At 38.0% G+C, this 16,883-nt stretch overlaps 1 pseudogene across 1 annotated transcript; it reads left to right on the top strand.

Annotated features, from left to right (window-relative positions):
- The first annotated feature begins 15,391 nt into the window (after positions 1–15,391).
- LOC311170361 (large ribosomal subunit protein eL29-like) lies at positions 15,392–16,031 on the top strand (annotated as a pseudogene). Its single transcript has one exon. The product of its transcript is annotated as a large ribosomal subunit protein eL29-like (transcript).
- The last annotated feature ends 852 nt before the right edge of the window (positions 16,032–16,883 follow it).

The raw sequence follows: 16,883 nt of genomic DNA, 5'->3' as shown, positions 1-16,883 counted from the left end.
CTATTACAGCAGCAAAAATACAGGCTTGATATAGAAACTTAACAGAAAAAATTGTATTAAGCCTGGACATTGCCTATATTTGTCTAAACCCAGTCCAACATTCATAATTAGAACTCAACCAGCACTACTTAAAACCTATATATATATTTTTTTTAAAAACATTTTATGGCTACATCACATTTATGGTCTATTCATCCCCTTCTCTGTGTGCTTCATTTCCCCATTCTTAATGGAAACGCTCATCGATTACTTAATCTGGTTATGCTTTTGCTAAGTGAATTAATATGCTTAAGCATGTTGAATTGAAGGATCCTGGTTCATCTACTAAAGCTTTATATTTTTACCAGGTTGACAGATTAATTTCTAAGAAAAAAAAACATTAGCTATAGTCTCCACCCTGCTATTAATCATGACATATGAAATGAAAATAATTTGAAACAGCTGGAGCGAGACTTTTCAGGGTAATACTTAAGGACTATGGCCAATGAAACATGAATCCATATTACTGTGTTGGAATAAGGTTTGCTATACAGTTTAAAGTTGGACATAACTCTTGAAGAATTGTCACGTATCACTGGAATGGAATGCACAGCAATGGAGAGGAGTTACAGTTCTTCACTGATCTTAAGCCAAGCACAGAGAAAAGACTAGAGACTTATAAGTGACTGAAAGGATAATAAAAAGACATTTGATGCACTTTAATTATAATTGTCTTTTCGCTGCAATGCATTGCCATTTTCCTAAAATATCAAATTTTAGGTTTTATATTTGAAAATGTCTACTAGTTTAAATCCAAGTATTAGAAATAAATTTTCAAATATTTAAATGATTTAGAACCAAAATTTAACTTTGGAAAAGGAAACAATGAATTCTTATATCATAGAGTTGCATATTTACAGATAAAAATACATCTGGAAGAGAGGAGGGGAAATTTATACTCCCAAAATATAAACAATGATGTAAACCAACATTTTGTCAATAAATATTTTAAAAATAATGAAATAGCTACAAAAATAAATTAATATAGCTAAGAGGGGTGGAGGGGTTGAGAGGAGTAAAGGTCAAATCAGACATTTCTGGCTAACTGTGGAATTGAAAGATGAGTATACATGAGCTTGTTTATATTCTTCTACCTCATATATTTATCACCCATAAATTGGTCTTTTTAAAGAATTTCTATACCTTTACTTAAACCAATTCTACTAATAACATATGTAACTATATTGAGAGTGAAAAAAAAATTTAAAAAAATGCTGAACATACTTGATTTTCTGACAGACAAGAAATTACTCAAGAAAGCAACATTGAAGACAGGAAAGGAAAACTAAAAAAAAAACAAAAACCTAGAGATCAATAATCCTGGTTAGATCAGCTCCCAGTCAGATATATGCACACAGGAACTAAGTCAGACTTACATGAAAGCTCTGTAAAAGAAGTACAAAATAACTAGCATACCCTCTCAAGTTCTCCCAGAATTAAATGGTTTTTCTGTCTATACTTCATCAATCTGATGCCTGAAAAACACTGTGTATTCACTGAAGCCATCCACTCTTCAGGGATTGGGCACCCCGTATCCCCAGGAGGTGCCCAACTTGGACATGTGCATCTAAGGAAGAATTTTGAGTCAAAGTGTCACCTGTCCAGGAATATAAGTTCATTTGTGTGTTGAGGTTTCAAAGGAAAAGTTATTTAACTGTGAGGTAGAAGTGAGGGTTTTTGGTACTGAGTCCACAAAAAAAAATCTTCTATCAACTCCAACACAGCACTGCAAAACAGACCGATGAAAGAGATTGCACTTCACAGGCAAAGTGAACGAAAACTTTTCTCAGCGAGATTGTTTCTAAGGGTTTCATGAAAGCACAAGATCCAGTGTCTACGGTTCCCATCTTGAATTTAAAACCAACTACTAGACTCTCTGCTGCTGCTGGAGGCAAATGCAGTAGCTGCCTCAGTCACACAGTGAGACAGGACAGGTAACAAATTGACCGTGCACACAGGTAATTCAATTCAGCCTTCTTGCAGTCACGGGAGTAAAATATTCAAAACTTACGTAAATAATTCCATACTCACTCCCATGACACTTATAATTCTTAGGAGACTCCCAAATGCAGAATAGTGTGATGCTATTCTGATCATGTTACTATTACAGGGCCCAAAAAGTAGAGCTTTCCTTGCTTAAGTTGAAATGGCATAAAGGGAAGAACCAATAATTTATACAGAAAATTTGGGGGGAGTTCCCAGATCTAAAAAATAGCCTACAGAATGGTGCCAAATAACACATCAAACCTAAAATGACACTAGGGTAAAATAAAAGCAGGAATGATAAAGACACAACCTGTAAGGAGTGATCCTGGAAGTGTTAGGGGGAAAAGGATGTCCCAAAGCTAATTCCATATAGGCTTTGTGGACTCCACCCCCACCCCAGGTCAAAGCCAAAGACACTGGGAACTCCAAATCCCATCACCACCAAAGGGAAGGTGGCTGGGACCTGAGGGTGGGGTCAAGCAGCCAGGTGGATATAAAAGGCAGACACATGGGCTCTGGGGGGACCCCATTTTGGCTCTCCACCAGCTCGCAGCGTCCGGCCGTCGGATCGGGTATGACGCATTAAAGACTTTATTTCCCTATTTTCTCCCTGAGTTGTACATTTTCCTTATTTCCTTTTCTCTTGTAAATAAACCTTTTATTAACCCTTTTGTGTGTGTCTGTAGTAGAGTATTCATAAGTCCCTTTAAAGCGCGCGGGTGAGGACCCACAGCCAGGAACCCGTTTAATATCGGGGTTGCTCTATAACAGAAGAAGCGGGTCGTGCCCCGTGATGGCTGCTCTGGGCACTGCTGCAAAGCTAACTCTAAACACCAGTTTTGCTTTCTGGCTTCTGTCGTAAAAGCGAACATCCCCTTCAGGTTTCTTTCATTAGCAAAACAGGTTTACTAATAATACCGTAATTTCAGGTTTTCAGGCCTAGTCTCCTAGCCAGGAGTGATCCCAGGCTCTAGTGTCTCATGAAGCCACAGCAGCAACTTCGCTGGCCCTCTGGCAAGCAAGGGAAAGAGACAGATCTGTTTAGAGAAATAGATATACGTAAAAGCTTACTGAGAAAAGGAACAGAAGCAAAGCAGCTCTCCAGAGGCTGGAGAACAAGGCCAGGGAGGGGCAAGGAAGCTGCTGTGGAATCCTGACTCCAGGAATATGCACCTTCTTTCCCTAATTATTCTAAGGCTCCATCAGTCTCTTTGTGATTGGTTTTTTTCTTGGTGGTTTCTTTAGGACTCTGTCCTAAAGTCTCTGCACCCAGAATTACATCTTGCATCTCAGCCCTTATCTTAAAGAATCATTTTTCTTTATCATCCTTATCCGGGAATGTCCTGTTGCCCCTAGTCCTAGTCCAGGGGGTGTTTGATTAGTCCCTTTTGGAATTTGTTATCCTTATCTCTGAGGCCCTCCTTATTCCTCCCCTCCAAGATATTGTCCTATTCTATTCTGACCCTAGAAGCAGTCTGCTTACTCTATTCACTAAGTTAGGTCTTTCAAACCAGGCAAGTGACATAAGGCAAACTTTCAAAAAGTGGGGGACAAACCTGAAGGGATGAAACAGAAGGTGTGAGGAGGGCACAGTTTTTGAACTGAAAGCGGATTAAAACAAATTAGCCACACATCCCGTTAGGTGGCTTGTCCCAGTCTGTTTGCACAGTTATAACAGAGTATCGTTAATTGGGTAAACAACTGGGTAAACAAACAGAAATTTCTTTCTGACCATTCTGGAACCTGAGAAGTTCAAGATCAAACCACAAAAGATTCAGTGTAAGTAAGAAGTGGGGCTTCCTGGTTTATTGATGTCACTTTGTCATTGTGACCTCACAAGGCAAAAGGGGGAAATTGGGACTTTTTATGGGGTGTCAATCATTCATAGGGCTCCCCCCACAGGCCCTAATCATACTCAAAGGTCTGGCTTCTAAACACTGTCACACTGGATATTAGGGCTCAATATATGAATTGGGCAGGGGAGGACATAATTAATCAGTCCATAGTACATCTAACAGTGAAGAGCCCACTATTTAAGGTCCAGTGGTGAAGACCTTACTTGTGAAGCTATTCTGGTTTTTGGAGTCTGTGGGTTTGGAGAACGGGGTCCTTGGGTTCACTCTGGGAAAGATTTCACCAGAGCACACGGTGAGTTTCAAGGCAAGTTTCTCCACGAGACAGAGACGGTAGTTATATTTAAAGGGCAGGTTTATTAGGGAAGGGATGAAACAGTTAAAGACATTTGCATAGATACAAGTGGACAGGAAGAGCTGCCCCAGAAGGGACAGGGTTGCTAAGAGAGGCCTGCATGGTTGCAGCCTTGACAGGTCATGGGCAGGCAGGAAGCTGCTGCCCTGCAGAGGGAGAGAGTTGGTGAAAAGAGGCACCAGCATAGTCACAGGTGGGCAGTGGAATTGCTGCCCGGAGCCAGCGCAGAGACTGCCCTGATACAGTTCTCTTCTATTCGGAAGGGGCTCACGGAAGGGGCTTACGCCTTGTGAGCTATCAGTTGGTTGATAATTTTGGATAACTTTGTAGAGTTTGAAAAGGACCAGAGATTCTACAATGGGCTCAATCTCCATATCTTTACCTTTGGATGTGCCTGGGGATACCTACTTGGATGTTATGCTTTGTAATCTAGGTGTCTGAGCCTGAGGACACCAGTCTGCATCTAAGGATACTAGTTTCCACAGCTGTGTCGTCTGTGCCTAAGGATCTTGGTTTCCATAGCTGTGCCAATGGCTATGCTAATCTCTTCTACCCCCACCTCCATATGTGAGCCAGGTTTCTGGTCTTGTGGTGCCTCCTTTTCAGTTTTTTTTCTATTCTTGTCCTCCATCAAAAATGTATACCAAAGAACAGAAGATATTTTAAAATGACTGCTTTGTTCTTTCAATATGGTTACGTATTTTGAGGGGTCTAAACAAATAAGGTACGGAAAAGAAGATTAAACAATATTTTTAAAAAGTGGGTGCTAGGAGGAAAAAATGAAGGGTAAAGAACCATTAATATCAATAAGGACAGCCTAATTAAAAAGGTGGGGAAACTTGAACAGCCACTCTCAAAAAAATATACCCAAGTGCTAAATAATCATATGAAATATGCTAAACATCATCATTCACTGGGAGAAAATAAAACCACAATAAGCTATCATTATAAGCCAAAAGAATAGCTATCATGAATATAGTCATTGGTAAAGATGTAGAACAAATGGAACTCTTATACTGCTGATGAGGATATAAAGTATCATAATCACTTTGGAAAGTAGTCATTACTTATCAAAGATCAACATTCATATGACCTGTGACCTAGTAATTTCATATATAGGAAAACACAAACATGTACAACACAAACATGTACAGCAAGACATTTCAAGAATGTGCATAGCTTTATTCTTAGTAACCCTAAACTTGAAATAACAGAAATGTCCATCAACAGAATGAATAAGTAAATTCGGGAAAAAAAAAAAAACCTAGATATTATTGAGAATAAACAAATTATTGCTGCATTCAAAAATCTCACAAATGTAATATTAAGTAAAATCAACCAGGCATAAAAGAGTACATATTGTATGATTTCTTTTATGTCAAGTTCAAAATAGGCAAAACTAATGGCCATGAAAATCAAAGTATTGGTTGCCTTTGGGTGGTAGTCCTACTGGCTTATATATTTAGAAAAGTCCATTTAACTTTATGCATAAGTTACTGAAATTTATTATAATTATTCTATGTTCAATAAGAAAATTAAGAAAATACTTTTAAAAAGTAAAAAATGTATATCAGAAGTAAAAGTCACCATAGAAATAGGAAAGTGCAGAGTCAATATTACAGAATTTCAAATTCATAGATTTGAATCCACTGCAATACAGAGGGAAACAATAATGAAAAAAACAAAATGGTCATTGAGACCACTGGTCAATGAGACCAAAATGGTCTCATTCTGAGATGAGAAGATGAGAATATGGCAGGAATATAATACAGATACAATCTACAGTTATCTTGAATAAAAAGAAAATAAAAAGTAGAACTGAAAAAAAAAAAGAGTCACATGGATAATACAATCGCCCCTTAGGAAGTTGGTTCCAGGGTGCCCTTGGATACCAAAATCTTCAGATGCTCAAGTCCCACATATAAAATAGTTTAGTATTTATATGTAACATGTGCACACACATTCACACACTTTGAATAATCTCTGGAGAACTTATAACCTAACACAAAGTTAATATTAATGCTGAAATAATATAGTCATTGAACTATATTATTTAAGGACTAATGACAAGAAAAATGTCTATACCTGTTCAGCACAGAAGCAATTCTTATAGGTCTAATTGTATAATACCTATTTTCAGCTCATGTTAAGTCAAATCCTTGGATGCAAAGCCCATGGATACAGAATTACAAATGTAGATACAATATTTTGTTTATGCCTATTGTTATTTTAATTGTTGCTAAATTTTATTGAAATACTGCTATTTTACTTCCGTGTTAGTGTTTTGACATTATAGGATTCCCCCTCAGGTGCAGTCACGATAGCACTCCTGCTGACAAATCACACATAGTCCTTCACCATGGTCCATTATGCTTGCTCTTGAAAGATTTTTTTTTAAATATTCATTGATTAATGCATGCAAGAACTGGGGTACAGGCCAGAGGTGCAAGGGGTGAGGGAATTCAGCAGAGACAGAGTGGGGAACAGAACAGGCAGACTGACTGAAATACACTGCTGATGGGAGCAGCGGGTGAGACAGGAGAGGTCTGCTGGGCCATGTGGGTCAGCTCCCTGGCTGGGGATCAAACTCCTGCTGGAGTGGCTGCAGATAGCTTCATAGTGTTGAGATTTAACCCCTTGCACCACCAGGGAGGTCCAGAATGAAAGATTTTAAAAGTGAAAATAATATGACCTAGATTTCCAAAGGACAATTAGGAGAAAAGGTCAGGCAAGGATTCTTGCTGCAAAAATTCTGATTATTGAAAGTAACTTACTGTATAAAATGAAAAAGAAAAGAAATGAAATGCAATATTCAGTCATTACCAACATATGCTTTACTCTAGAGTCCTTACTAGCCTGTAAATAAAAACTCCTCCCCCTAAATAAACTTTATGTTAAAGTAGGATATTAAAATCTTCATGTCGCAGAAATATTAACAGATTGAACATACATCTGAGCAATGATGCTCATCTAGTTAGGCTAAATATCGTATAATAAGTAAAGGACACAATCTTCCTGTAGGGCTTAGCTACGAGCTTGCCAGTTTCTCGATGGCATCAGACAAGCAAGCAGGCCACAAAGCCCATATGTGGGGAGCAGGGACAAGTCTTTATTATAAAGCAGCAGGAGACACACAGTTAGCAGCGCGGCAGCAGGTTGGCAGGTTCCAGCAGCGGCAGCCCCCTGGGCTCCGGCCACAGCAGTAGCCCCATGCCCCATGAGTAGCCCATGAGTGGCCATGAGAGGCTTTGAGAGTCTCCCAGAAAGAGCCCTATTAGCTTTTATAAGATTTATAGACAGAGCAGGCACAGGGCCAAATTTAGGCCTATACTCGCACATGTGAACAATACATCAAGGTCACATTATTTACTGCTCTCTGCACATGAGGACTGCATCTCAAGGCTACATGTTATCTACTAGACCACCTGTGCTGGAAGGTCATGGCAAAAAACACTCTGAGAAAACTGTTTTCCCACGGGCCCTACACCTCCACACAGCTGCTCTCACTTCAGACACAAGCTGCAAATTTCAGGGTTTACTTACAGTGGCCTATGGATTTGTTCACAATGCACAATTCAACCCTAGATCTGTGGAGTCCTCCTTAAGGCAAAGCCTGTGACACTGAGCTTGTTCATGCTGTCCTGCTGCAGGGAAGAAAATCTAATCAGAGAGAAAAGGGTTGGCTGAGAACACTTGTTTTCTCCCACCAACTCGGAATCAACTCTCTTTCTCTCTCTCTCTTTTTCATAAGGAGGGAAGACTGAATCAAAGGTATCTTACTCTATCGGAAATCTCTTCATGTAGGAAAATAAAGCCACCAGCTAGAAGATTCTTCAGTCTCATCTTTGTCAATAATGACTATCTTAGGTCAGAAAGGTAAATTTGAAGTCTTGTTAATGATGGAAAAAGGAGATGGCTGATGCCATAAAGTTAACAGACTCTGTCCTCTGCAAACAATGTAGAAATAAACCATGACAGAAATAAACCATGGCACTTGCATAGTTAAAAGAATAAAAACATTAATCCACAAGGACAAAGAAAATTATAAAAAACTGGACTCCAAAATTTGGGAGGTATATAAATGGAATAATCATAACAGAAAGCTAAGTGACTTTTTGGAGAGAAAACAGGGTAAATAAAACAACTCAGGTAATAAAACACCAAAAAGCTCAGGAATGGAAGGTACGCACTCTCTCCAGAAGGAAAGCTGTAGGGACATGGGGATAACCCATAAAATTAAAAGACTGGCAAAAAAGTCACAGGCAAAAGTATTAGAATCAAAGAAGCATAGATCCCCTTTTTAAGGCTATTTAACAACAGATTAACCATCTCTCACTACAGCTGAGGTGTTGATTTCTGGAAAGCAGCCCCAGAGAGCAAAAACAGCTGACAACAATGAGCTGCTGTACTGTTGAAGCAGGAATACTGAAAGTCTGCATGCTGAATTATAAGAACACCCCTTCTTAGCCCCATCAGTACCCTGACAATTACCACAGGCAGAAGATTATTGGGAGAACTAAGCAGCCCATAGGGAATGTTGAAAATCCTTTTCTAATCACCCTTCAGTAAATGCAGGAAGTCAGTGAATTTTGCCAAAGTAGATACAGCTTCCCATAAGCATTTTACAAACTCTTATATATAAATAGATTGCCTAAGTCATTAAATACTTTGAACAAAGCCTCTAACTTTTGTTGTTGTTACTTTTCCTTCTTCTTTTCAGATTAAGAGTGGAACAGAATAATTTATCATGATCTAGAAAATTTAGCTCTGAAGCTCCATCATTGTGCAAGAGGAGTGCATCACTTAATGCATGATTTAAGTATGTACAAATATTAATAATCCCAATAAACACTTTTATAAGTCATTTGTTGAAATTCAACAGTCACTCAAAAAACAAAGAAAATGAAAATAAAATTTTGATCACTTGCCATCATGAAGCAACTGTCACTGTTTTCTTAAAGGAAATTTACTTACCCTCAAGAAGACACATATTAGGAAGTAACCAAACTATTATTTATAATGTGTGGGGTAAGGTAAAAAATCAGGCTTTTCTGCCCTCCCGCCATCAGGATAGATGAGGTAACCCTATGATCCTGAATGCATGCCTGATGGCGGGCACCTGAAGTGGGTACACCTGGGCCAAGACTGTGCTTTTAAGGGTGGTGTCACGGGGACGCCAGTAGAAGCCAAAAGAGAAGCAGCCTGAAGCAGAAGCAGAGAACGCCAGAGAGCCCAGATAGAGTGAAGATTTGCTGGGGGCTGGGAGGACTGCCAGCATCCCAGCCCCCCAGCACCCCTGCCTGCCACGTACCCTCTGAACCCCAATAAAAACCTGCAAAACCACTGAGGACTCTGACTCCTTTACCCAGTCTGCATGCGATCAGAAAACCTGCACTGTGTCCTGTTCCTGACCTTATAAATGAAATATAAGACTAGGACTGAATATCAATATCATTCCATAGCAACAAAGTAGAATAGTAAAAAATAAAAAAAGTAACTTGTCATATATTTACTAAAATTATGATAGATTAAAAACAAATAAATACATATGAAAGTGAAGATATAGTCAATAACTTTCAAACTAAGAAAAAAAAGAGGTACATGCCAAAATACAAATAAAGATTATTAAATGTTTGAATTATAGCCATTAATTAAAATCCCAAAGGCATAAAGAGTTAGATCAAATGAAATAGGAAGAGATTAAATTTATATATAAAATTACTGTTTTGAAATTAAACTTAGGATACAAATGAGCAAAGTGCTGAGCAAACAATTCACAAAATAAAGAATACTATTTTAGTAAACAGGCATTCAAATATTTAGCCTTAATTATATTTCAAACACAGACTGCAGCAATATATTTGTTTACTATATTAGTAAAATTAAATTAAATGATGCATATTTTGGCAGAAAATATCTTAAAATTGGCAAAAACTGAAGAAAGTAAACATGTCCTCAGGCAAGGATAACAGAAAAATATGAAGCATTCAAAAAAGTACCAGTAAGAGTAGGAAACAAACACAAGTCTCAGTTCATTGAAAAAAATGCTAAAATCCTAACTAAATAATTTACTCAAACGAAGTAATTTGGCACTTACTGTAATGGTGAAAAAGATTTGCTTTGTTAATTCAAATCAGTGCAGCAAATATTTCCCATTTCTTTAGTATATGTTATTTTTCTGTTCTACAGAAAATTAAAAGTTGAGTAATAAATACATAATTCTGCTTTTTTTTAAGAATTTATGATCTTCTGCCAGTCAGGAAGTGAAGCAGTAAAAAACAAATTTTAATGATACATAATACATACTTTTAGAGGATAATGAAACTAATATGTATATAGATAGATAGATATAGATATACATAGCGTTATCTAAAGATATAGATATGCAGTGTTATAAGTTGTAAATGGTTGAAAACCCTTTTTTGAAAGAAGCTTGGCATTTCATATAATAAGCCATAATTGTTTCAGAACTCTTTGTTCAGTAAGTCTATTGCTATAGGTTTAGTCAAAGAAAAAAAATCAAAAGGTAAAAAAAAAATCAGAACGAAGTTGTTTAATTTATTGCAAGGTTATCTAGGAAGTAAAAAACTGGAGGCAGTTCATTGGAAAACTGGTTACATTGAATAATAATTATGAAGGTGACAGAAATGAAGAAAAAAATTTAACACACTTGTAAAATTTGAGATAGATGATTTTATTATTCACTAAGTCTATTTTAAAGGTACAAATCTGGAAGTAAATAACATAGTAGAGATGCATATATTGAGATTAGGGTGATTTTCACTTACAGTCAACATTTTATCACTGAAAATATTGATTTCCCAGGAGCAAACATTCTTTAGAGCTATTTAATGTTTTTGATTCTTTAATAATTCAGATAATGTAAATAAAATAATTTTAGACCCTTTGTGAATACAAGTTAGAGAATCCTAGATTCCCATTTGTCTATCAAGCTTTTAGATTTACAACTTATCAATAAATCCAATTGAGGTGATTGACAAAAAAGGGGCTTAAAGGTTTTATTCTGCTGCATTTGTTAAGGTCACATAACAGTATTTTGTTCAGAGTAATTTAATGTACCCAGAACTGTGAAGCAGAGCATGCAGGTAGAAATTCAGGCTGGAAGCTGATTACAGACAGATGAAGGTGCCACATGTTAACCTCAGATGTTAGCATTACCTATGGCAGGTGGCCATTCCCAACTACTTTATTATAGGAAAAAAGGTGCAGGACTGGGTCTGTCAGTCCTGGGAACATGCCATCAACTGAGCCAGGAATGACTCAGGAACTCAACCTACCCAGTCTGTGCATGACATTCTGGGACCATAGAGATCCTACACATGATGTAGTTTGGACCAGATGTAAGATGCAAGGATTTCTGCAGACTTCTATTTTTTAAGATTTATTTATTTATGCATACAAGAAGTGTGGTACAGGCCAGAGGTGGGGGGGTGAAAGGATTCACCAGAGACAGAGTAGGGAACAGAACAGGCAGACTCACTGAAATACATTGCTGAGGGGAGCAGCGGGCAAGTCAGGAGAGGTCTGCTGTGCCATGTGGGTAGCTCCCTGGCAGGGGATCAAACTCATGCTGCAATGCCTGCAGATTACTTCATAGGTTGCATCTTAACCCCTTGCACCACCAGGGAGGCCTACTTACAGACTATTGAGGATGAAGTTTTCTTGCTCTCAAGAGAGAAACACAAAGCTATGTATTGCTTCTTTGGTTATCAAGGCATTAGAATAACCACATGGTATTTCATCAACCACTTTGCTATCAACTGGGAACTCTAATGCTGAAAAACAAAGTCCACATTGAGGAAAGCAGAACCAAAGTAATTAGAAACTGGTGGAGACTCAGGCTTAAATATGACCCGACCTTTCTGTTTCTGGACTTCCAGGTTCAAAAGCCAATAAACAATGATAATCTAAGTATGAAACAACCTAAGCATGGTACACTGTGTGACTTTCCCCAAAAGCAGAGCATTCTTAAGAAAACTTTCATGAAACAAAATGGTATAAAGCAAAGAACCAATTACCCTCATTTACGTGGAAGTTACATCAGCATTCCCAGATCCAAAAAAAGAGCCTACCAAGCCTATCAAGTAACATTAAACCTAAAATAACATTGTGATATAGCAAAAGCAGAAATGGTTTAGAGAAATACACAGCCTATGCAGAGCAGTCCTCAGAGAGGGAGCATGGCGTACACCCCGCCTCTAATGGCTGCTGAAAAAAATTAAAAATTGCTGAACACTATTTTTTCTTTTCACCTATTATCATAAAAGTGAAAATTCTCTTAAATTTCTTTTGTTATTAACATTTCATAAAAGCAAAGTGGGGTAATGCAAACTTTCAAAAAGGAGGGGTACCTTCATGTAAATAAATGTTATTCATACATATGTATATGCTATAAAGCTGCTTATTAAGTGATACTGGAATGTGAATATATCACCCATCAAATAATTCTATTAATATTTCCAAGTTTTTTCTTTATTTTTAGAAAGTGTTATGATGATTTTTTCCTTTGATATGACGGTCTCTAGCTAAGTGATACTAGCTTGAGTCATGATTTGATAACAGAAACATTCAATTTATTCCAAAATCTTCCATAGCATTTTATAGTGATTGCATGACAAATAGAGAAATGTAATTCATTACACAGAATCTGTAAGATGGTGCTAAAATAGCAAAAAATATACTCAAAAATGTTTCTATCTTACAATACTCTATATCTTTTGTATATTATATATGTCTATATTATTTATGTCAATTCATAAAAAATTTGCTGGAATAAAATGTTTAATTTATTGATTTTTATTAGTCTTCAAACCATAAGTAGACCTAATGTTTGAAAAAAAAAGACAATTTGAAAGAACTTCATTTATTGAATATTTCACTTGAGATACTAATTTTTGGTAAGTTAGCAGTGAACATAGTATTTTTTATTGGAATTATTTTGCTTCAAATATTATATCACATGTTGTTATTTCTATATCTTCTACATATCAATGGCTTCAATACTCTACCCCTCTCCAAATCAACTTTTTTTGCCATGTACTTTGCATTCTTTCTCTGGGCTCCACCAAGTACCTTGCTTAAGCAAATGTGATATTAGTCAGTGTGATGCAAGCAGAGGTTTGAAAGAATAAGAGGGACTGGACATGTGATTACTCCTCTGCTTGTATAATGAGGGCATACCTGGGCTAACCTTTTAGAGAATGACACGTGTGGAACAGAATTGAATGACTCAAGTTATCCAAGTCAGGACCATCCCCAAGAGGAGTTAGCAAAGCACTCTGAGCAAAATCACCTAGTGACATGAAGCTGACAGCTGTCACATGGACAAACCCAGCTGAGATCATCTAAAGCCCACAAAATCATAACTACGTAGATTCTATTATTGTATGCCACAGAATGTATGGCCCTACAGACCAGAATGCAAATTTCCTTTTGTTAATTAATTGTACTTCTTTTCACTACTATTATACTTTTCAAAAATCAATGAAAAAGATTTTAAAAATCTAGTTTTTTTGGTTTAAATTGACTAAACAACAACCCAATTTAGTGCTGTTTGAGAGGATTGTCTGCTACCTACAGCCAAAAGCAACATAAATGATGCAATATGTGCTTTCCTTTCCGGAAGCAGTAGGAAAGCATTGAGTGCTACTGACACTTCAAAGTCTCACAAGCATAATGACCAATATTTTGTTCATATTTTCTGCATATTTGCTTGACCCAGAAGCAAATTTTCTAATTTGAATATATCTCCCCTGCTTGCTTCTTACACTGAGCCAAGAAAGATCACATGATTTTAACATCTTAGAGTAGTAATAATCTGAGATCAACATCCAATAAAGTCTATAAGGCTAGTGGAAACTTGCACTAATTTAACTTTTGTAAATAAATTTGATAGCTGCTGAATTTGAAATTTGGAGAAAAACTTACACCTTAAGAGACTTTTAAAAAGCTATTATCTAGCAAAGTGAAAATGTGCATCTGTACTGCACTTACCAGCCTTTTAAGAGGAAATAAACTTGACAAATATTATCTCTATTCTAGGAAATTAATTAGAGAGAAATTTCACTTTAAAATATGACCTGTTTTGTGTGGAGAAAAAGGAACTCTTCTGCACTGTTGGTGGGAGTGCAAACTGGTCCAACCACTGTGGAAAGCTGTGTGGAGATTTCTGGACCTACTAAACATAGAGCTTCCATATGACCCAGCAATTCCACTCCTAGGTATTTACCCAAAGGACACAGAAACATCAATTCCAAAGAACACCTGCACCCCTATGTTTATAGCAGCACTGTTTACAATAGCTAAGCTTTGGAAACAACCCAAATGCCCAAAAATAGATGTCTGGATCAAGAAGATGTGGTACATATATACCATGGAATATTACTCAGCATTCAAAAAAGATAAACACATGCAATTTGCTGCAACATGGATGGCGCTGGAAGGGATCATGCTCAGCGAAATAAGCCAAAAAGAAAAAGAAAAATACCGGATGGTCTCACTCATAGCAGGAATCTAGAAAACTTAAATAAGGGACCAGGAAAATGAATAACTATAAGAAAGTGAAAATCAAAGTCAACAAAAAACTATGAACCAGAGACACTTTTAGGGGGGCGGGGGCGGGAGGGGAGGGATTGGGGTCAGAATGGGGGGCTGCAATTGTATGGGGAATATAACAATAAAATTTATAAAAATAAATAAATAAATAAATAAATAAATAAATAAAAAAATAAATAAAATAAAATATGACCTGTTGGGCCTCCCTGGTGGCGCAGCGGTTGAACGCTGGGTTGCGAAGCTGCCCGTGGTCTCTGCGGAGCCGGTTCGATCCCCGGCTGCTCCCCGGCCACGGGAGGAGGGTCCCACATGGCGCGCAGACCTCTCCTGCCGCCCGCTGCTCCCCTCAGCAGTGTACTTGGGTCCTTCTGCCTGCTCTGCTCCCTGCTCTGGCTCTGGTGAATTCTCTCACCCTCCCGCGCTTCTGACTGTACCCAGTGCATGTATAAACAAACAAACAAACAAACAAATAAATAAATAAAACATGCCTCTATTAAAAAAAAAATTAGACCTTAAAATATGACCTGTTTCAGTGAGAAAACATCTGAAATAGTGACTGTAGCATCAGAATGAGGAGAAACTGGGCTTTAAATTGTTGCACTGAAAATGAAAACAAAACATCAATTATCCTTTTTGAGGTTTTCTACTATTATTTTAATTTTTATTGAAGCAACATTGGTTACAAATTGCATAGATTAAGAATTATAACATTAGTTTCTTTCTCTTCCAGCTCAAGGCGCCTGGGGAGCCGCGGGCCTCGGTGCAGACATGGCCAAGTCCAAGAACCACACCACACACAACCAATCCCGAAAATGGCACAGACATGGCATCAAGAAACCCCAATTCCAAAGATACGAATCTCGTAAGGGGGTAGATCCCATAAGGAACATGCGCTTTGCCAAGAAGCATAACAAGAAGGGCGTGAAGAAGATGCAGGCCAACAATGCCAAGGACATGAGTGCACGTGCTGAGGCTATCAAGGCCTTGTAAAGACCAAGACGGTCAGGGCTAACATCCCAAAGGGCAGCAGCCGCAAGCTCAGCCGACTTGCCTACATCGCTCACCCCAAGCTTGGGAAACATGCACGTGCCCCCATCGCCAAGGGTCTCAGGCTTTCGCGGCCAAAGTGCAAGGCTCAAACCCAGGCCAAGGATGCGGCTGCAGCACAGGTCCCCAAAGGAACACAGGCCGCCAAAGGTGCCCAGGCCCCCGCAAAGCCTTAAGAATAGAGAACGCTGTCTGCCCGTGTGAGGACAGAAGGACTGGTGTCACCCCTAGGCTGCTGTCTACAGGGCACTGGTGTCTTCCTGTGCTATTTGTACAAATAAATCTGAAGCAGGAAAAAAAAAAAAGAAAAAGAATTATAACATTATATATTGAGAATAATTTTAAAAATTAAAGAGGCTTCATAAGTTGTTAAGTATCATAAAATATAAACAGCATATACAGTCTATACACAGTCACAGTCAAGTTAGGAAGTATTGAACTTATGTAAGTTGGAGAACAGTAGAGCTATGCCTGTTACAATACATAGCTGGACACTAAGTACATCTTTTCATCTCCCCTAGTATATATGTTCTGCACATGTTTGGTGTTTTTTTAAGATTTCTCTTTTTTTATTTATGCATATAAGAACTGGGGTGTAGGCCAGAGGTGTGGGGGGTGAGAGGATTCACCAGAGACAGAGTGGGGAACAGAACAGGCACATCTGCTGAAATACACTGATGAGGGAAGAGGCGGGTGGGGGGAGACAGGAGAGGTCTGCTGTACCATGTGGGTTAGCTCCCTGGCCAGGGATTGAACTCATGTTACAGTGGTTGGCAATAGCTTGATTGAGCTGAGATTTTAACCCTTGTGCCACCAGGGAAGCCCAAGTGTGGCAATTTCTTATGGAAGCAATTGGAAAATAATACACATAGGTATAAAACAATAATACAGTTGTGGATTGTTAAAGTACATGTGTTTATGTATATATCTTATAGATTTACATTTTCTGATTAAGCCTTTGGAACAGAGTAAGTAAAATTATGAAATCACATAGAGTAACATTTCCTCCTGAAACATTATACTAGAAT

This window comes from Talpa europaea, assembly GCF_964194135.1.
Source record: "Talpa europaea genome assembly, chromosome: 4".
Taxonomy (NCBI): Eukaryota; Metazoa; Chordata; class Mammalia; order Eulipotyphla; family Talpidae; genus Talpa; species Talpa europaea.
Note: the sequence above shows the minus strand (reverse complement) of the source record. Positions and strands in the feature narration are given on the sequence as shown.